The sequence below is a fragment of the Giraffa tippelskirchi genome, chromosome X (assembly GCF_054371585.1).
Source record: "Giraffa tippelskirchi isolate mGirTip1 chromosome X, T2T-mGirTip1v1.2.pri, whole genome shotgun sequence".
Taxonomy (NCBI): Eukaryota; Metazoa; Chordata; class Mammalia; order Artiodactyla; family Giraffidae; genus Giraffa; species Giraffa tippelskirchi.
In genome coordinates, this window is record NC_137289.1 from 17,732,709 (window position 1) to 17,755,207 (window position 22,499).

The 22,499-nt window shown below is 39.6% G+C and overlaps 1 pseudogene across 1 annotated transcript; it reads left to right on the top strand.

The window, feature by feature from the left end:
• Nucleotides 1-18,505: 18,505 nt before the first annotated feature.
• On the top strand, nt 18,506-21,601 carry LOC145535572 (integrator complex subunit 6-like; annotated as a pseudogene). Its single transcript, XR_014075479.1, has 4 exons — nt 18,506-18,510; nt 19,995-20,367; nt 20,775-20,868; nt 21,238-21,601. The product of XR_014075479.1 is annotated as an integrator complex subunit 6-like (transcript).
• Nucleotides 21,602-22,499: the final 898 nt, after the last annotated feature.

Sequence of the window (22,499 nt, forward strand, 5' to 3'; positions counted from 1 at the left end):
TGGTGTCCCTTGAGATTCCATAGGAATATTAAAATCTAATTTTCTATTTCTGTAAAAGATTACTTTAGAATTTTGACAGGAATTACATTGTAGATTGCTTTGATTAGTATGGGCATCTTAACAATATTAAATCTTCCAATCCATGAACATGGGATGCCTTTCCATTTATTTGTGTCTTCTCTAATTTCTTTCAGTGATGTTTTGGTAGTTTTCAGTGTACAAATCTTTCACCTTCTTTGTTAGGTTTATTTTTAAGTATTATTTTTGCTGCTCTTGTAGATGGAATTGTTTTCTTAAGTTCCATTTAAGATTGTTCTGTTAATGTATAGAAATGCAACTTATTTATGTGTGTTGATTTTGTATCATGTAACTTTCCATGAGGTTTCATTTTATAATCCCACATGCACTGTAAGCTCCTTTTTGTATCCCTCACAATGTGTTGTACCACATAGGTGTTTTGGAATCTTTGGTTAATGAAATACTTGTTTTATTTTCAGATTTAGAAGAAGATTCAGGACCTTGAGAATGTACTAGAAAAATAAATTCCCACCATCTTCACAACAAAGTTAATTACATAAAAACATAATCCTATTAAAACTATCAGTGAGAAACATTGACATGTTTGCTGTGCTGTAGGGTGGTGCTGGATATTGCTAGTTCCCTAGAATATGACATTCAAGGGAATTGCCTTCCATAGATTAAGAAAAACCAGTGGAGCTTTAATGCTATGATTCTATGTCAGTCAAGTCTGGCTTTCGTCCTAAGAATTTTCTTTGAAAACATAGTTTGCTTTCTTATTTATTTGTTTTCCCCTTGAGAAGGGATATGTTATTAACTCATCAGGCTAAATGCTATTACAGTCCTGGTTTGTGCAGCAAGTCACATTGCTGGTATTTATAACTATCTTCTTTTAATACCCTTGTCCTCAACCAGCATTCAGCTCTTCATGGTTCTTTTCCTGGGGAGGTGACTCAACATTCATTCTTGAATGCTTTGGCCACTGGACATTCTGCTTCAATTAGATTTACAATTATCCACTGTTAGTTGTTCACTCGCATCCAACCCATTGGGGCCCCTTGGACTGTAGCCAGCCAGGCTTCTCTGACCATAGAATTCTTCAGGCAAGAATACTGGAGTGGGTAGCCATTCCCTTCTCCAGAGGATCTTCCCAACCCAGGGCTCAAACCTGTGTCTCCTGCATTGCAAGCCAATTCTTTACTGTCTGAGCCAGGGAAACCAAGGGAATTCCAGAAAAACATCTATTTCTGTTTCATTGACTATGCTAAAGCCTTTGGCTGTGTGAATAGCAACAAACTGGAAAATGCTTAAAGAGATGGAAATACAAAACCACTTTACCTGTCCTCTGAGAAACCTGTATGCAGGTCTAGAAGCAACAGTTAGAATCAGACATGGAACAACGGACTGGCTCCAAATTGGGAAAGGAGTACATCAAGGCTGTATATTGTTGCCCCACTTATTTACCTTATATACAGAGTACATCATCTGAAATGCTGGGCTGGGTGAATCATAAACTGAAATCAAGACTTCTGGGAGAAATATTAACAATCTCACATATGCAAATGATACCACTCTAATGGCAGAAAGTGAAGAGGAACTAAAGAGCCTCTTGATGAGGGTGAAGAGGAGAGTGAAAAAACTGGCTTAAAACTCAGCATTCAGAAAACTAAGATCATGGAATCTGGTCCTATCACTTCATGGCAAATAGATGGGGAAAAAGTGGAAACAGTGACATATTTTGGGCTCCAAAATCACTGTGGATGGTGACTGTAGACATGAAATTAAAAGACACTTTGCTCCTTAGAAGAAAAGCTATGACCAACCTAGACAGCATATTAAAAAGCAGAGATATCATTTTGCTGACAAAGGTCCATATAGTCAAAGCTATGGTTTTTCCAGTAGTCATGTATGGATGTGAGAGTTGGACCATAAAGAAGACTGAGCGCTGAAGGACTGATGCTTTTGTACTCACATAAGTGAGTCTCCCAAAAGTCATTTTACTTCAAGATGATGGGAAACACAAGACCAATGAATTCCATGAACACTGCTCCATTTCTGCACTCATTTCCTGTGAAATGGTCTCCTTATTTAGAAGTGATACTTATTGGAATACCATGATGGTGAATGAGGCATTTTTCAAGTCTATAAATGTTGGTTTCTCAAAAGCACTTCAGGTGGGAAGGAAAATCTAGTTCTAGAGTGTTTGAGCATGGACAAAGCACTGCCCCTTCCTTAATGGAAGTGAGCCAGTGTACCTGGTAGTAGCAGGCAGATTACTCTAGAGACTGGTGTCATATTGAGGGCTCAGTGTTGTCCTCTGCTTTTTGCAGATTGGGCCTTCAGCAGTGATTATAGTGAGGTCAGTCTTGCTGAGTAGAAGCCCATGATGCTTAGCAAAACCTCCATCCTTGCAATTTGGCCACTTGGTTCTTGAGTACATTGGATTATGACCTGAATGCTAGAGAAACAGGCTGATTGATGTCTAGATGATGAATACCTATTCATCAGATTATTAAAATTATGCTCTGGTAAGCTTATTTACAGAGAATTCTCACAAGACACAAGTATCTTCATATCATGTATCCATTTGGACAGGTGTATCCACATACTTTCCCCCTGGACCTCCCTGTCCTAAATGTTCAATTATGCATCCTCAAAGTCCTTGACCCTTCGGCCAATGAAATGAATGTGATCTAGGCGTGGATATGCACTCATACTTGTGGCTGACTCTCCTGGCAGAATGAACGATAGGTGCACTGCTCAAAGTTCTTCCCTGGGAGGATTACCCTTCACCATGTCCTTCCACGCTGTCCCAGAGTGGACTGGACTGATGCAGCTGTCCACTTCTGGCTTGAGTGGTAGACAGGATTCTCAATGTGCCCTTCAAGATTCCAGTCTTCTGGTTATTTAATCAATCTCTAACATGAGTACTGTTGTGGTGGGATTTTTTTTTTAATGAAAAATGAGTTTTATTTTGGTGGCACTGAAAGAAAAACAAGCAAAACAACAGTATTTCTACATTGAGGTGAAAGCAATGTTTAAACTTTCTTAGCAATGAAATGTATTCCAAAAGAAAGTATGTTTCATGAAGATTCCAAAGTACAGGTGAATCTTAACACAACAGTACAGGAATCTGTAATACTGAAGATGACTCTCTTCTGACAGGATGTTTAACAAACATTTTTTAAAATGATAAAGGCAGTGAAGCAATCTCTTTTAAATAATGTGTCAAGAGTGATATGGCTTTTTCCATTAATACTCTAACAATTTCTTTTTAATACTTTTTACTGCTATAACAATTTTACAGAAATTCTGTTGTACTTAAATAAGCTTTGTTATTAAACTTAAAAGCTTTTGCACAGCAAAAGAAACCATAAACAAAATGAAAAGACAACCTACAGAATGAGAGAGAATATTTGCAAATGATGCAACTGATAGGGATTAATTTCCAAAATATATAAACTGTTCATTCAGCTCAATAGCAATCCCCCCCCCCAAAAATCCAACCCAATAAAAAATGGACTGAAGACCTAAATAGACATTTCTCCAAAGAAGACACACAGATGGCCAACAGGCACATGGAAAGATGCTCAGTGTCTCCAATTCTTAGAGAAATGAAAATCAAAGCTACAATGAGGTGTAACCTCACACCAGTCAGAATGGCCATCATCAAAATGTCTATAAATATCAAATCTAGAAAGGATGTGGATAAAAGGGAACTCTCCTATACTGTTTGAATGTAAATTGGTGCAACATCTATGTAGAACACTGTGGAGGTTCCTTAAACTAAAAATGTAGTTACCATATGTCCAGCAATCCCAATCCTGGGCATATATCCTGAAAAGATGAAAACTCTAACTCAAAAACGTATGTGCACCCCATTTGTCAGCACTATTTACAACAGCCAACACATGGAAGCAACCTAAATGTCCATCAACAGGTGAATGGATAAAGAAGATGTGGTACTATACATACAATGGAATACTACTCAGCCATGAAAAGAATGAAATAATGCCATTTACAGCAACATGGATGGACCTAAAGATTATCATACTAAGTGAAGTAAATCAGAAAAAGAAAGATAAATATCATATGATATCATTTATATGTGGAATCTAAAACGTACAAATGAACTTATTTACAAAACAGAAACAGACTCGCAGACATAACAGTAAAATCAAACTTATGGTTACCAAAGGGGAAAGTTGGTAGGGGAGGGACAAATAGGAGTTTCAGATTAGCAGATGCATACTACTTTATATAAAATAGAAAAAGAACAAGGTCCTATTGTATAAAACAGGGAACTATAATCAATATACTGGAGTGGGTTGCCATTCCCTCCTCCAGGAGATCTTTCCAACCCAGGGATCAAACCCAGGTCTCCTGCATTGTAGGCAGATTCTTTACCATCTGAGCCACCAGGAAACCCTAATGAACCATAATGGAAAAGAATATGAAAAAGAATACATGTGTATATATATAATGGAACCACTTTGTAGTACATCAGAAACTGACACAACATTGTAAGTCAACAGTACTTCAATAAAACTAGTAGAAAACCTTGATTTTCACTTACCTCTGAATAAAATTTAGTAGTTCTTGCAAGTATGAATGTGCTTTAGGAGACAGATGCAAAAAATATTGCTACAATTTATATCAAAGGGTGTTCTGCCTATGCTTCCCTCTAGGAGTTTTATGGCTTCTGGTCTTACATTTAAGTCTTTAATTCATTTTGAGTTTATTTTTGACATGGTTTTAGAGAATGTTCTAATTTCATTCTTTTACACATAGCTGTCCAGTTTTCCCAGAACCTCTTATTGAAGAGACTGTCTTTTCTCCATTGCACATTCTTTCCTCCTTTGTCATAGATTGACCATAGGTGCACAGGTTTATTTCTGGGCTCTTTATCCTCTACCATTGATCTGTATGTGTGTTTTTGTGCCAGTACTATACTGTTTTGATGATTCTAGCTTTGTAATACAGTCTAAAGTCAGGACATGTGACTGCTTCAGCTCTGTTCTTTCTTAAGATTGTTTTGGCTATTCTGGGTCTTTTGTGTCCCATACAAACTTTGAAATTATTTATTTTAGTTTAGTGAAAAATGCCATTGGTGGGTTTTTTAATTAATTAATTTTTTATTGAAGGATAATTTCTTTACAGAATTTTGCTGTTTTCTGTCAAACCTCAACATGAATCAGCCATAGGTATACATATATACCCTCCTTTTTGAACCTCCCTCCCATCTCCCTCCCCATCCCACCACTCTAGGATGATACAGAGCCCCTGTTTGAGTTTCCTGAGCCATACAGCAAATTTCCATTGGCTATCTATTTTACATACGGTAGTGTAAGTTTCCATATTACTCTTTCCATACATCTCACCCTCTCCTCCCCTCTCCCCATGTCCATGAGTCTATTGTCTATGTCTGTTTCTCCATTGTTGCCCTGTAAATAAATTCTTCACTATCATTTTTCTGGATTCCATATATATGTGTTCAGTTCAGTTCAGTCACTCAGTCGTGTCACTTTGCGACCCCAGAGACTGCATCATGCCTAGCTTCCCTGTCCATCACCGACTCCCGGAACTTGCTCAAACTCATGTCCATCGAGTCAGTGATGACATCCAACCATCTCTTCCTCTGTCATGCCCCTCTCCTCCCGCCTTCAATCTTTCCCAGCATCAGGGTCTTTTCCAATGACTCGATTCTTTGCATCAGGTGGCCAAAGTATTGGAGTTTCAACTTCAGCATCAATCCTTCCAATGAATATTCAGGACTGATTTCCTTTAGGATGTACTGGTTGGATCTCCTTGCAGTTCAAGGGACTCTCAAGAGTCTTCTCCAACACCACAGTTCAAAAACATCAGTTCTTTGGCACTCAGCTTTCTTTATAGTCCAACTCTCACATCCATATATGACTATTGGAAAAACCATAGCTTTGACTAGACCGACCTTTATTGGCAAAGTAATGTGTCTGCTTTTTAATATGCTGTCTAGTTTGGTCATAGCTTTTCTTCCAAGGAGCAAGCATCTTTTAATTTCACGGCTGCAGTTACTATCTGCAGTGATTTTGGAGCCACCCCAAATAAAGTCTCTCACCGTTTCCATTGTTTCCCCATCTATTTGCCATGAAGTGATGGGACCAGATGCCATGATCTTAGTTTTTGGAATGTTGAGTTTTAAGCCAACTTTTTCACTCTCCTCTTTCACTTTCATCAAGAGGCTCTTTAGTTTTTCTTCACTTTCTGCCATAAGGGTGGTGTCATCTGCATATCTGAGGTTATTGATATTTCTCCCAGCAATCTTGATTCAAGATTGTGCTTCATGCAGTCCAGCATTTCCATGATGTACTCTGCATATAAGTTAAATAAGCAGGGTGACAATATACAGCCTTGACGTACTCCTTTCCCGATTTGGACCAGTCTGTTGTTCCATGGCCAGTTCTAATGGTTGCCTCCTAACCTGCATACAGATTTTTCAGGAGGCAGGTTAGGTGGTTTGGTATTCCCATCTCTTGAAGAATTTTCCACACTTTTTTGTGATCCACACAGTCAAAGGCTTTGGCATAGTCAATAAGGCAAAAGTAGATGTTTTCCTGGAACTCTCTTGCTTTTTTGATGATCCAGCAGATGTTGGCAATTTGATCTCTGGTTCCTCTGACTTTTCTAAATCCAACTTGAACATCTGGAAGTTCACAGTTCATGTACTGTTGAAGCCTGGCTTGGAGAATTTTAAGCATTACTTCACTAGCGTGTGAGATGAGTGCAACTGTGTGGTAGTTTGAGCATTCTTTGTCTTGGCCTTTCTTTGGGATTGGAATAAAAACTGACCTTTTCCAGTCCTGTAGACACTGCTGAGTTTTCCATATTTGCTGGCATATTGAGTGCAGCACTTTCACAGCATCATCTTTTAGGATTTGAAACAGATCAACTGGAATTCCATCACCTCCTCTAGCTTTGTTTGTGGCGATGCTTCCTAGGCCTACTTGACTTTGCATTCTGGGATGTCTAGCTCCAGGTTAATAATCACACCATCTTGATTATCTGGGTCATGAAGATCTTTTTTGTATAGTTCTTCCGTGTATTCTTGCCACCTCTTATTAACATCTTCTGCTTCTGTTAAGTCCATATCATTTCTCTTCTTTATTGTGCTCATCTTTGCATGAAATATTCCCTTGGTATCTCTAATTTTCTTGAAGAGATCTCTAGTCTTTCCCATTCTATTGTTTTCCTCTATGTCTTTGCATTGATCTCTGAGGAAGGCTTTTTTATCTCTACTTTCTTTTCTTTGGAACTCTGCATTCAAATGGATATATGTGTTAGAATATGATATTTATCTTTCTCTTTTGGACTTACTTCACTCTGTATAACAGGTTCTAGGTTCATCCACCTCATTAGAACTGACGCATTCCTTTTTATGCTGAGTAATAGTCCACTGTGTATATCTACCACAACTTCCTTATCCATTTATCCATCGATGGACATCTAGGTTGCTTCCATGTTCTAACTATTGTAAATAGTGCTGCAATGAACAATGGGATGCATGTGTCTTTTTCAATTTTGGTTTCCTCAGGGTATATGCCTAGGAGTGGGATTGCTGGGTCATATGGTGGTTTTATTCCTAGTTTTTAAAGGAATCTCCATACCGTCTTCCATAGTGGCTGTATCAATTTACATTCCCACCAACAGTGCAAGAGGGTTCCCTTTTCTCCACACCCTCTCCAGCATTTATTGTTTGTAGACTTTTTGATGATAACCATTCTGACTGGTGTGAGGTGATATCTCATTGTAGTTTTTGATTTGCATTTCTCTAATAATGAGCAATGTTGAGCATCTTTTCATGTGTTTGTTAGCCATCTGTATGTCTTCTTTGGAGAAATGTCTGTTTAGGTCTTTTTCCCACCTTTTGTTTGGGTTGTTTGTTTTTCTGGCATTGAGTTGCATGAGCTATTTGTGTATTTTGGAAATTAATCCTTTGTCAGTTGTTTCATTTGTTATTCTTTTCTCCCATTCTGAGGGTTTTCTTTTCACCTTGATTATAGTTTCCTTTGATGTGCAAAAGCTTTAACGTTTACTCAGGTCCCACTTGTTTACTTTTGTTTTTATTTCCGTTACTCTAGAAGGTGAGTCATAGAGGATCTTGCTTTGATTTATGTCATTGAGTGTTCTGCCTATGTTTTCCTCTAAGGGTTTTATAGTTTTGGTCATTCATTTAGGTCTTTAATCCATTTTGGGTTTATATTTGTGTATGGTGTTAGGAAGTGTTCTAATTTCATTCTTTTACATGTAGCTGTCCAGTTTTCCCAGCACCATTTATTGAAGAGGCTGTCTTTGCCCCATTGTATATTCCTGCCTCCTTTGTCAAAAATAAGGTACCCATAGGTGCCTGGGTTTATTTCTGGGCTTTCTATCTTGTTCCATTGGTCTATATTTCTGTCTTTGTGCCAGTACCATACTGTCTTGATGACTGTAGCTTTGTAGTATAACCTGAAGTCAGGAAGCTTGATTCCTCCAGCTCCATTCTTCTTTTGCAAGACTGCTTTAGCTATTCAGGGTCTTTTGTGTTTCCACATGAATTGTGAGATTTTTTGTTCTAGTTCTGTGAAAAATGCCATTGGTAATTTGATAGGGATCACATTAAATCTGTAGATTGCATTTGGTAGTATAGTCATTTTCACAATATTGATTCTTCCTATCCAAGAACATGGAATATCTCTCCATCTGTTTATGTCATCTTTGATTTCTTTCATTAAGGTCTTATAATTTTCTGTGTACAGTTCTTTCATCTCCTTAGATAAGTTTATTCCTAGATATTTAATTCTTTTTGTTGCAATGGGGTGCTTAGATTCTAATCTGATCCTACTCCTGTGTATTCTTGCCTCCAACATCCACAGCTATCAGAGCTAGTGTGTTTTCTTTTGTGTTAGCTCTCAATGTTCTTTTATATATTCCATAGACACAGAGTCAGTTTAGTTGATCCTGTGGATTTAGTCTGTAGCTTGTACAGCTGGTGGGAAGGTTTTGGTTCTTCTTCCTTAGCCACACTGTCCCTGGGTTTCAATTGTGGTTTTATTTCCTCCTCTACATGTGGGTCGTCTACTGGGGTTTAGCTCCTGAGGCTTCCCTGGAAGGCTTGGGTTTGCCCCTGTTAGAATCAGGTGTGGAAGTGATGCAGCTGCTTGGGTCGCAGGGGTTCTGGCAGCATCAGGTACTCAGGGGGGTTGGCGGCTAGGGAAGCAGGAAATATAGTGCTCTAGAAGGGTATGGCAACCAGTATTGGCCAATACACTCCAGTATTCTTGCCTGGAGAACCCATCTCCCTGACAGAGAAGCCTGGCAGGCCACAGTCTACAGGGTTGCAGAGTCGGACATGACCGAAGTGACCCTGCACGCAAAGATGCAACACTTTGTTTTGCCTGTGGCAGCTCTGCCCCAGTGAGAGTTGAGCATGAAGGTGGCACAGCTGCTTGACTTTCGGGGACCCTGGTGGTGCCAAGTGTGCAGGGACACGGACTGCCTCTGCTGCAGGAGTTATGGCCCTATCAGAGTCTTTTTTCAAGCTGGTGATCAGAAGGCCTCTTTGGCCAGTCTTTTCCACCATTAGTGTTTTGATAGGGATTGAATTAATCCAGTAGATTTCCTTGAGTAGTATGGTCATTTTAACAATATTGATTCTTCCAATCAAAGGACATGGTATAGCTTTTCATCTATTTGTTTAAGAATGTAGCTTGGCTAAAATCTTGATTTCAGCCTTTTAAGACCTGATGCATAGGACCAAGACAAAACCATCCAGAATTCTGAATAGAACTGTGAAATAACAGATAATAAATGAGTATTGTTTTAAGCCACTAAATTTGAGATAATTTTACGCCACTAAATTTGGGGTAATTTGTAACATCTAATACACCCTAATGCACCCTCTGATATGCATCCATGTCTTCACTGGATTTCACTGTAACAAGTTGTCTAGAGAAGCAATATGTGAGGTCTGGATTATTAGTAGTTCTTTATAGTATGCAGGAAATGCCCACATTATTTTTTTCCAGAAGAAAAAGAGAAACAGTATACATAATTTATACTCTGAATCATTGGATTTATACTTAGTTTAAGATGTACCATTGTTGTTCAGTCACTAAATCATATCCTACTCTTTGTGACCCCATGGACTGCAGCATACCAGGTTTTCCTGTCCTTCACTGTCTCCAAGAGTCTGCTCAAACTCATGTTCACTGAGTCAGTGATGCCATACAACCATTTCATCCTCTGTCGCCACCTTCTCCTCCTGCCCTCAATCTTTCCCAGCATCAGGGTCTTTTCCAATGAGTTGTCTCTTTGCATCAGGTGGCCAAAGAGTTGGCGGACATGACTGAGTGACTGAAAAACAACAATATAAGAGTCACTTTTGGATTGGTAGAGTAAGGGCCTGTGAAAAGCCATTTCTTCATCAAAGCAATGAAATTATGGGCAAATGTTGAAAATTAACCAAAGGCTTGCAACAACTTGAAGAGCGTTTATTCATGAACAACGTTTATTCCATTAGGCTAGATCACAATAGGACCAGTGAGATTTGGAATGTTGCACTGTTCCCACTCCCCATCCTCAGGTACATGGTAGCCTTGAAACCAATGACCTCACATCTACAGTAGATCAGAAGCCAGCAGCCTATCAGCCAGGGAAAAGGGCAAAGCTGATTGGAGCTCCCCAGAAATCTCTATTCCCAGACAGCTGTCACTATAGGACATGCCTGGAGCTTCCCTTCAGCACTGATCTCAGGGCTTGTCCATAATTCAACAGTCTGAGAGCTTGCTCTGTGTGAAAAGCCCTAGTCACTACCTGAACTTACAAGACAGGAGTCCTGTAGTGCAGTGTTGAACAGAAGGGATGATAGGGGGCAATCCTGTCTTGCTTTGATTTGACATGGAGTCCTTCAAATGTTTTCCCCTACGAATAACGTGCATTGTACATTTCTGATAGATCCCCTTCTTAACAAATGCTTTTAACTGTTCCTCATGGATATTTTCTGCATTTTATCACATATGTTTTCCACATCAACTAGGATGATCATACAACCTTCCTCTTTTTCTGTTACTATAGTGTGCCAGTACTGACTTATACCCTCAGTTTCAAAGTCACCCTTTTGGCCTGATCTGTAAAAGTGGTTCTGGTTCCTTTAATTTTTTTTCTTCTTGTAGAAGTGGACACAGAAGTCGGCCTGTAGAGGGAGCAAGACAAAGAGCGTGGGGTTTGCAGTAGGGGCAGGGAACTGACTCCTGGGTTCTAAACTTCGGCCAGAGGTTCCTCAGGTGGAGGCCTCTCTAGGCTACAGTATTTCCAGGGATGTGGAACTCTTGACAGTGGCATCGGTGGCCAGGGGCTTCCCTTCTTCCCTTGAGTCCTCACAGGTAGTAACACACCCGGTTCTGGTAAGACACTTCCTCATGCACTTCCCTCCCAGACACCCGAGGAAGGCATATTTCTGGCAACTGCCCAGGGTACATTCTATAAAGTTCCACCTGTGAGGCCTCGACACATTTACTGTCATTTTGTGAGTTGCTTCCAGGCTCCTTTGTTAAGGTCAGGATTGATAGTGGGAATGTGGATTCTTTTCCCGGGGGCTTTCTCTCTGCCCCTGAGTGTGTCAGTCCCCGGGTGTTCTCCATCTAGGGTGGAGCCCTTCCTAGGGGACCCCCTCAGCTCTGAGGAGACATTGCCTTGGGGACTGGCTTCAGCCCAGGGGGATGCTGTTTCTCGGATGCGTTAGTTTAGCCTTGTCGGGGACAGGGCTGGCCCTGGGTCTCCTGCTTAAGTTCTGGGACGGTTCCCTGTGTGATTCTCCTCACGCGGGTGAAGGGACACTTCGCTGAAGCTGGGGGGTGGGGGAGGGGGTGAGTGCTTCTTGGCGGCTGTCTCAGCCCTGAGCGAAGACGTTTCCTGGATGCATTACCTCAGGGCTGTGGGTCTCTCTCCCTTGGGGGGCTTTCCCTCAGTGGCGAGAGCCTCTTCTCAGGTGCTCAGATCAGCATGGGGAGCAGTTGTGCTTGGACTGTGTGTCTCTGCTTTGATGAGGCGGCTTTTCCTTGTGATCTGCTCATTGTCCATGGGGACTGTTAGTGGGAGCGCTTGTCTCCATCTTAGGAGGACTTAGGTGCTGTCAGAACTGAGGGGGTGCTCTTCCGAGGGTGCTCTGAGACTAGGGTGGAACTTGGTTGCTCTGGCTCAGCCGTGGGGTGGGATACTTTTCCTATGATTTCTATGCCTCAGCCTTGAGGAAGTTCTTTAAAGTTTCAAGTATGGCCTTGGGCATTTGTGTGGGAATCTGGGTTCAGCAATGTATGAAAATTCAAGTTCCACCGTATGTGCAGAAACACTTGTTATAAAGTCAGTCTATAATTTCAGCTACTCTGGTGTGTGCAGTGAACTCTCATTATGTCTAAACTTGCATTTTCTGCCAAATAACGGTTTTTTGGGGGGCTATTCACGTATGTCTTTGTGAAGAAGATTTTTAGGTTTTGTACCCATATTTTATTGATATCTTTTTATTTTAAAAATGATTTGTAGTTCTGCATATAGTTTGGATTCTATCTTTTGAGATATAGACATGAGCATATATATTTAAATATATAATTTTTAGTATCTTCTATAACTATTTTTCTTTTTCACTCTTAAATGTGTCTTTTGACTAATGGAAAACTTAAGTCCACTTAATTTATTCTTGATGGTTAGTGCCTTTATATCTTTAAAAACCTTTGCCTATCCTATACTATGAAGATCACATTCTGAGTTTTCTTTTAGATCTCGTATTCATCTCAATTAAATGTTTTACAGAATGGGATGTTGTAAGAGTCAAGGTTTATTTTTTCCCTGGAGTTCTCAAGTAGACTTATTAAATGGACTATCATTTACACATTGAGTTGCGACTCTCAGTGTCATAAATCTAGCAATTGTATATTTCCAGATTTATTTCTATATTCTCTGTCCTCTTCCATTGATGAAAAAAAATTGGCCTATCTTTGCTCCAATACCACATATTTTTAAAATACTATATCTTTATAGTAAATCTCATATCTGATTCTGTGTGTCTTCCAACTTTGTTCATTTTTTTAAAGATTGTCATGACTATTCACAGCCCTTAAATATCTTTATACATTTTATTATTAGCTTGAAGATTTTCCCCACAACTAACATGATGGAATTTTAAATATGATTGTAATAATCATTTTTGGAGAAAATGACAATGACTTAATAACAAGTCTTCCAATCCATTCAAAAATTATTTCACCTCATTTACTGAGGTCTTTCTTTTCTCTCAGTGATGTTTTATAGTTTTACAAGTAGTGCTTTAGCACCTCTTTCATTAATTTCTTGGCATTTTATGTTCTTGATACTATTTTCAATGGTATTTTAAATTCTCTTTCTAATTATTTTTAGTATTATAGTGAAATACTAGGTTTTTTTATTTTTAGTATTTCCTTTATGTCAAGTCACTTGGCTTCATTCATTTATTATCTCTATTTTGCATCCTTTTGACTATTCTATGTGTAGAAAAATGTCATCTGTGAATAATGACACTTTTATTTCTTCCTTTGCAAACCTCATATCTATTTTGTTTTTGGTGCTACTGCGCTTTTTAGTGCCTCCATATGTTCTTGAACATATAGTGGGCATCCTGGCCTTGTTTATAAACTCAGGTAGAAACTGTTTGGTATATCACCGTTAAGTATGATGTTTGCTATAGGATTTTTTTTTTCTTTAGACATATGGGTTTTTGCTGTAAGATTTTGATTAGGTTATGTAAATTGCCTTCTCTTCTGAGTTGCGGATAATTTTTAATCATGAGTAGATGTTAAACTTGGACTCATTGGACTCATCTTTAAAAATGATCATGTGGGGACTTCCCTGGTGATCTAGTGGTTAAAACTCCACACTTCCATTGCAGGGTCACCAGTTCAATCCCTGGTCAGGAAACTAAGATCTCACATGCTGCATAGTGCAGCCAATAAATAAATAAAAAGAAAATTAAAAAAAAAAAAGCTTCTCTAAAAATGATCATATGATTTTTCTTTGTTTTTTTTTAAATGTGGTTAACACTGATTTTTTTAAATGATTTATTTATTTACTTTTGGCTGTGCTGAGTCTTCATTGCTGTGTGAGGGCTTTCTCTAGTTGTGGAGAGCAGGAGCTACCCTGTAGTTGTGGTATGTTGGCTTCTCACTGTGGTGGCTTCTCTTGTTGTGGAGCATAGGTTCTAGGGTGTGCGGGCTTCAGCAGTTGCTGCTCCAGGGTTCTAGAGCATAGGCTCAATAGTTGTGGCACATGGGCTTAGTTTCCCCTCAGTATGTGAGATCTTCTTGGAGCATGGATCAAACCTGTGTCCCCTACATTGGTAGGAGGATTCCTTATTTTTTTAATTAATTAATTTATTTTGATTGGAGGCTAATTACTTTATAATATTGTAGTAGTTTTTGCCATACATTGACATGAATCAGCCATGGGTATACATGTGTCCCCCATCCTGAACCCCCCTCCCACCGCCCTCCCCATCCCATCCCTCAGGATAATCTTAGTGCACTGGCCCTGAGCACCCTGTCTCATGCATAAAACCTGGACTGGCGATCTATTTCACATATGGTAATATACATGTTTCAGTGCTATTCTCTCAAATCATCCCACCCTCACCTTCTCCCACAGAGTCCAAAAGTCTGTTCTTTACATCTGTGTCTCTTTTGCTGTCTCGCATATAGGGTCATCGTTACCATCTTTCTAAATTCTATATATATGCGTTAATATACTGTATTGGTGTTTTTCTTTCTGACTTACTTCACTCTGTATAATAGGCTCCAGTTTCATCCACCTTATTAGAACTGATTCAAATGTATTCTTTTTAATAGCTGAGTAATATTCCATTGTGTATATATACCACAGCTTTCTTATCCATTCATCTGCCGATGGACATCTAGGCTGCTTCCATGCCCTGGCTATTGTAAACAGTGCTGCGATGAACATTGGGATACACATGTCTCTTTCAATTCTGGTTTCCTCGGTGTGTATGCCCAGCAGTGGGATTGCTGGGTCGTATGGCAGTTCTATTTCCAGTTTTTTAAGGAATCTCCACACTGTTCTCCATAGTGGCTGTACTAGTTTGCATTCAACCAACAGTGTAAGAGGATTCGGTAGGAGGATTCTTAACCACTGAATCACCAGGGAAATCCAACACTGAGTGATTATTGAATTTGAAATGAACCTTGCCCTTCCTAAGGTGTATACTACACCATGTTGGTGTATATCTTTTTCATCAGTTTTTTTGGGGGGAGGGGTATGTGTGCTAATCTTTGGTTTACAATTTTTGTGTCTATTTTCAAGGAAGAGATTTTGACTTGTAGTTTTCCTTTCTTCTAATGTCTTTGTTAGATGTTTGTATCAGCTTTATATTGACCTCATAAAATGAGTTGAAAACTAGTCCCCTATTTTCTATTTTCCAAAAGAGTTTGTTAGAACTGGTGTTAGGTCCTCCTACATGTTTGGAGGTCTCCTCAGGGATGCCTTCCAGATAATAAGGTTTTTCATTTTTTTAATTCATAGTTTTACCAGATACAGGAGCACTCAGATTTTCTATTTCTTGTTTGGTAAATTTTGGCAAGCTTTATTTTTCCATAAGTATGTCTAGGTCATCTCAGTTTTTAAATCTGAAATGAAGTCATTCATAGTATGCCCTCCACTAAGAAAACCTCTAATGGATCTATGGTATGTCTCCTTTTCATTCTTAGTATTGTTTATTTATGGGTAAATGTAACCTAGATCAATTTTACCTGAGGTTTCTCCGTGTTATTATTAGTGTTTTTCAAATCTGATTTTGTTTTTTTTACCATTTTTGAACTGGGCTTTGGAAATCAGCTCATTCTAATGCCCTCCTTTACCACAGTAATTGATTCAAGTATAAGAATGTGAACTAAAAAGTCCAATCACAGTAAATCTTCGGATTTCTACTGGAAATGCTAGGACAAGGACATATCTGTTTTTTCCTGCTAGATATGATTAGATATGATTGAAGCAGCATGTAATTCAGGAGCCTCTGACATCCCAAATGGGATGAAAGTGGCATCAAAGAAAGCAGATGGGAATGATGGAAAGAGACTAGGCTATTGAGGGTTAAGCCTCGCGTAAAGCTAATCTTCAGGTGTGTGTTGAACTGTTGTATCATTTTAGCCAAAACGGGTGGAGTGTTCTGCTCCTGCAATTGAAAGCATCTGTGCAAACCACAAAGATGAACCGCAGTGTTCACTGTGGAAAGGAAAAAGGAAAAAAATCATTTGAAAATCACCAGTCATTCTAACAACTACTTTACTTATCTTTTTTGGCTGTGCTGAGTTTTTGTTGCTGTGAGGGCTTTCTCTAGGTGCAGCAAGCCGGGGCTACTCTCTAGTTGCAGTGCATGAACTTCTTATTGCAGTGACTTCTTTTATTGCAGAGCACAGGCTCTAGGGCGAGTGGGCTTCAGTAGTTGGGAAAAGTGGGCTCAGTAGTTGTAGCTCCTGGGCTGTAGAGCACAGACTCAATAGTTGTGGCGCACAAGTTGTTGCTCTGCTGCATGTGGGATCTTTCTGGACCAGGGATCAAGCTGGGTCTCTTGCACTGCAGACAGATTCTTTACCACTGAGCCACCAGGAAAGCCCCAACAAAACCACTTTTAACATTAAATGTTATGAAAGGCTGAAGTGTCATCATAAAAAGACAGTGTTCTTTTTATACTCTTATCTCAGCTTTAAGAAATTCTGCCTACCAAAGCTCCCCTCTGGCGCTGAAACTGCACAATGCAGCGACTGGAGAAAAGCTCTCAGAGAGATGTTACTTTCTGCTTTTACATAAGCAGATCCCATGTGAGGTCCCCAGCAGGAGCATAAAGAAACCAAGGGAGTGATGAACTCCTCTGTTGGGCTTGGAGTCATGTTTGAGGATTGTTAAGCCTCCTGTGCTGGTCAACCTTCAACAGTTCAGCTCTGACCTTCAGCAGTTTGGGTTCAAAATGCAATTTCTGTAGTTTCCTAGGGAATGATAATTCTCAGAAGGATGGATTCACACTCTGAAACTTCTTGCAGAATGGATTGATATATAAGCATATCAGTATTGGAGTGAGAAATGTAGTAGTAAGCAGACTGAAATTTATTTTCACTATTGATTCCTGTTTTCCTAGTTTCCTTTTAAAACATCGTTGAACACACCACATGGGGCTTTATTGTACTGATTTCAGTTGCATTCATGTTCTTTTTGGTTACTCTAAATGCTAACCACCTCCTTTACTCATCTCAACTCTTTCATAAGACAGTACTCTTCCAAAGAGAATCCAGAGATTTTGATTAACAGATTTTATTTAAGGCTGACTGCTTTTGACCTGGGGGAAGGCTCCACTACTGCCAAGACATCCCACCAATTACAGGAATCTTTGCAAATATTAGTTCTTCCTTACCTCACAATCTTTGCTTTGTTAATTTGTCCCTGAGTTTTTGCCAAAATTTTAGCATCCTGGAAGATAAAAATAAGTTAGTAAACGTAAAGCAATTAGAAGAGAACCTGAAAGTGAAGTGAAAGTGTTAGTTGCTCAGTTGTGTCCGACTCTTTGCAACCCCATGGACTGTAGCCCGCCAGGCTCTTCTGTCCATGGAATTCTCCAGGCAAGAATACTGGAGTGGGTTGCCATTCCCTTTTCCAGGGGATCTTCCCAACCCAAGGATCAAACCCTGGTCTCCTGCATTGCAGGCAGATTCTTTACCATCTGAGCCACCGTGGAAGCCCAGAAGAGAACCTAACTGGTATTAAATAAACCATGAAAATAACTTCCCCCTTTTGCAGTCCTCTTTAATGAGAAATGCAAATGGTTCAGAAAGATGTTTATCATGACTTTATTAAAATAACAGTGTCGCACATTCTTGGGTTTATCTTTGGGTGATAAGAACTCTAAGTTAGCATTTCATACCAGGACATCTCATCTTTATCTACCACCAGCATTGAGCAGTGCCTGTCATGTAGCTCTGAGATTGACATTTGAACCTCTGTACGATTGGAAGTGGGTGGATCGAATATTCCTACTACTCTTGTCTTCACCATCTACAAGTTGCAGTCTGTAAAGTTTCAGTCAATATTTGTTAGTGATCAGTTTAAATCAAACAGGGAGAAGAAATGGAATTGACAGAATGATTTATATTTCCTCAAAGAAGTAATCATGAGTTTATTCAATTCTGGCTAATGAGATTCACTCATTCCAGAAGCATCCTGATTAATCATGTACTGTGTTTGCTTCTGAACTATACTCTTGTTACCTTCCTCCTTTTTTCACTTTCACTGGACTAAAAATAGGTTGCTTTTCCTGAGAGTAGCCTGTTGGAGCATGGTAACCTTGACCCATAATAAAATTCATATTAATGATGAAAATGCCTGTTGTGTATACACACATTTATATATATGTAAAATGCAATTTTAATGGTACTTTCTATCATTAATGGAGTATGTTTATTGAGGTTTTCAGGAAATGATGACTGATGAACCAGAGGAGTTTTCTGTAGAGCCTAAAAAACAAAAGAAACATCATGGAGAACCCAGGAGTCCTTCCTCATCTAAGAGGTCAAGAGTGGCATTGCTGCCAATGAAAGAAGAAAGAGACAGAGAATCCCATCTTGAGGCCTCATCCATGTCCATGGAAGATGGTGAGGATACTTATCCTCAACTCCTCTTTGTGATGTTACCCAGGAGAGTCTGCTTCTGCCTTCTCTACTCCATTGGAGCTAATCTCATCAGGGTCACCAGTTTTGGTTGACACTGCTGTTGATTTCTCAGCCACGTTTTAAGAATAATTTTTTTATTTTTGGCTGTGCTGGGTCTTCATTGCTGTGTACAGGCTTTCTCTAGTTGTGGTAAGGGAGGGCTACTGTCTACTTGTTTGTGGGCTTCTCATTGCAGTGGCTTCTCTTGTTGTGGAGCACAGGCTCTAGGTGTGGAGCACAGGTTTCAGTACTTGTGGCACCTGGGCTGTAGAGCACAGGCGCAATAGTTGTGGTGCATGGGCTCAGTTGCTCTGTGCCATGTGGGGTCCTCCTGGACCAGGGATCAAACTTGTGTCTCCTGCATGGGCAGGCAGGTTGTTAACCACTGGACCACCAGGGAAACCTCAGCCACATTTGATACATATGTTCAACCGCTCCTTTACAGAAAGATTCTTTGATTTTTATACTCCACAGTCTACTGTTTTTTTCCTCTTTATTGGATGAACTTTTTCATTCCTTTTTCTGTCTTTTCCCCTCCAAATATTGTAATTATTCTCGAATCCCACCATTTTTCTCTACCCTAGTCCACACTGCTGAATTGCTCACCAAGCTACTACAGTGTAAGTTCTTCACCCATGTCCCTATTTTCCACCTTCCCTCTGCCAGCCCATTTTCTGACCTGCAGTCAAAGTGATCATGTCAACACAGAAATCAGGATGCATGCCATATCCATGCTGAAAACTCATCATCACCTTTACTGGGCACCCAGAGCACAGTCTGAACTGCTGACTCTGGTCCACCAGCTCTGCATGACCTGGCCCTGCCATCCTTTCCTAATGCATGTCCTATTGTCTCCTCCTTGGTCTCTCTTGCCTTTGTCCTCTGCTCTGTGGTCCCTGGCCAGTCCCCTCCCTGGGGCCCTGTGTATGCCCTTACCTCAGCCTGGAAGTCTTCCCATGTTTATGCACAGGCTGGCTCTCTCCTCCTCCAGCTCCTGCTCTCTGTCCCATCCCAGCTTACTTCTTCCCTAACACAAATTCAAACTATGATTATTTCACTTGCTCATTTTGAACTAACTGTCTGACTCCTGAGAATTTTTCAGTTCTGAGATTTCTCCCTGGTCTATTTTCCTACTATGAAATAAATACTTTTAGAAACCGAGGAGCACATGAATGTCCATGTAGGGTTGAAGTAAGACACCTAATTGTAGTTCAATCTCTATATTAGGTTTCCAGAAGCCTCTGTCATTCACAATATCCATGAGGAGGGGAGGGAAAGTGGTCATACCCCACTTGATGGCTTCTTCTCAAAATCTGCTCCACCAGAGCTTATGAATATGGTAGGAGATGGTATCCCACCCAACCAATTAGATGTTCTATCCAGTGACTTAACCAGCTTCAGCCAAGGTGGGCTGATTCACAAACCTTCTAGTAATGCTCTCTAGGAGGAATCATTACCAGCTGTCTCTCTACAGATGACCAAAAAGCCATTGCAATGTCTCCACTTGGAATGATGCCCCCCAAACCACCATTAAGTCCAGAGGAAACCAGTGCTGATATAAAATATCAATTAAGGAAGGAAATTCGACACTTTGGACAAAGTATGTTGTATAACAGTTTCTATCATACCATTGGAAGACTCATTCTGTGATTTAGAATAGATTGGACATATCTCTCAAGGCTCATTAATTCCCAGAAATGGGCTTTCACATAATTTACAATGATTCCTTTATAGTTTGACTAAAATGATACAATATAACACATTTTTCTATTTTTTTCCCTTTTTTCTCTTTCTTTTCCTTTTTTACTCTTACTTGGTTATTGTTTACAGGAGTTTTATTATTAGACATATTCAGGTGTCTTGATTTAAACATTAAAAAGACATATATTGTGTAACATTCTAATTTATGAAGAATGGTTAATGAGTTTATTGGATACACCAAGACTGAATTCTAACTCAACTTTATATTTGTGAACTACTGAAAGTTTATTTTTTAAATATTTTCAGAATATGAAAAAATCTTCAAATTGCTTAAAGAAGTGCAAGGACCTCCAGAAGTAAGGAAACAATTTGTTGAATTTGCCATCAAGGAAGCAGCAAGGTGAGTGTAAAGAACTCTCTATTGTTTTTAAGGAGTTGGGCCCAATGCAGTGCTGTGGTGAGGGGTTGGTACAGCCCCGCCTGATATTTCTCAGACCCAAATCCTTTGTGAGAGTTAAAGTTGTCTCCATAGTTATTTAGGTTGATATTATCTGAGTCCATCTCTTTCTTCCAAGCTCCTCTTCTCACCAGAGTTTGATTGGGCCTTGAACCTCAGATGACACTCTATATTTGCTGGATTGTCTCTTACCATTAGGGTCCATTCATATTCTTTTGTAAAATTAAGCTCCTCTTTCTGTTCCCTACAGTGATCCTACATGATAGTTTCTTTGAATGTCTCTTGGTTAATGACTTGTCTCTTTATTTTCAGATTTAAAAGAGGGCACTTAATCAAGCACCTTGAGATAATACTAGAAGAAATAGATTCTGACAATTTTCTCAACAAAGACGCTAGCATTGCAAACATATAATCCTGTTATCATCATGATCAATAAGAAATAATGACCAGATTGCCGTCTTCTGGAATGGAATGGAATGTTGTTAAAGCCTCTCAGCATGTATTTGGTTAACAAAATTGTCTCCAGAGGCTAAGAAAAAGCATTGGAAATTTAATGTTATAAATTTCTGTTAGTAAAAGCTGGGCATTTGCCCTAAGCATTTTATTTGAATGAATAATTTGTTGTTTGTCTTCTCACCTGAGGTGGGGGTGTTATTAAATTATCCAGTAAATACTGTTACAGTTCTGGTTTCTTCAGCATGTCACCATGTTTAGCTGGTATTTATTACTGCACCCTTTCCCTATCCATTTCTTATTTCTTCTCCCGAGGCAGCACTGAGGCAGAAGTCAGCTGATTTTGGTGCTTGGCTTGAGGGAGGACTCAAACCTCAATTACAGAAGAGTCTGGACCATTAGATGTCCTCCCAGAGTTGAGTTGTTGTAATTTCTCATTAACTCTAATCACAAAACATGAAAGTACTAAGAAGAGTTCTAGACATTCTGCACATATCTTAGACCCTGTGTAGTTGCAACACAATTTCCTTTGATAGTCAGGTTCCATCACTCCATACTATAGAGGAACTCCATTTTTTTTTGTTTGCTTTGGTTTGGTTTTTTTTTCTCTATTTGCTTTTTTATTTTAAACCTCTTTATTTTATATTGGCGTATAGCCAATTAACAATGTTGTAATAGTTTCAAGTAGACAGCAAAGGGACTCAGCCATAAAAACATATACATATATCCTTGTGTGCATGCATGCTAAGTCGCTTCAGTCATGTCCAACTCTTTGTGACCCTATGGACATAGCATGCCAGGCTCCTCTGTCCATGGATTCTCTAGGCAAGAATACTGAAGTGGGTTGCCATGCCCTCTTCCAGGGGATCTTTCTGACCCAAGGATCGAGCCCACATCTCCTGTGGCTCTTGCATTGCAGGTGGATTCTTTACCACTGAGCCACTGGGGAAGCTCCATATACGTATCCATTCTCCCCGAAGGCCTATTTCATGATAGCCCTCATTTAACAGGTCAGAGAACCAGTGTGGGAATTTTATCATTTTCTGAATATGTTTATACAGTTATACATTCTGAATCTAAGGAAATAAGCAGAGGGTAGATTCAGGGACTAACCACTGAGA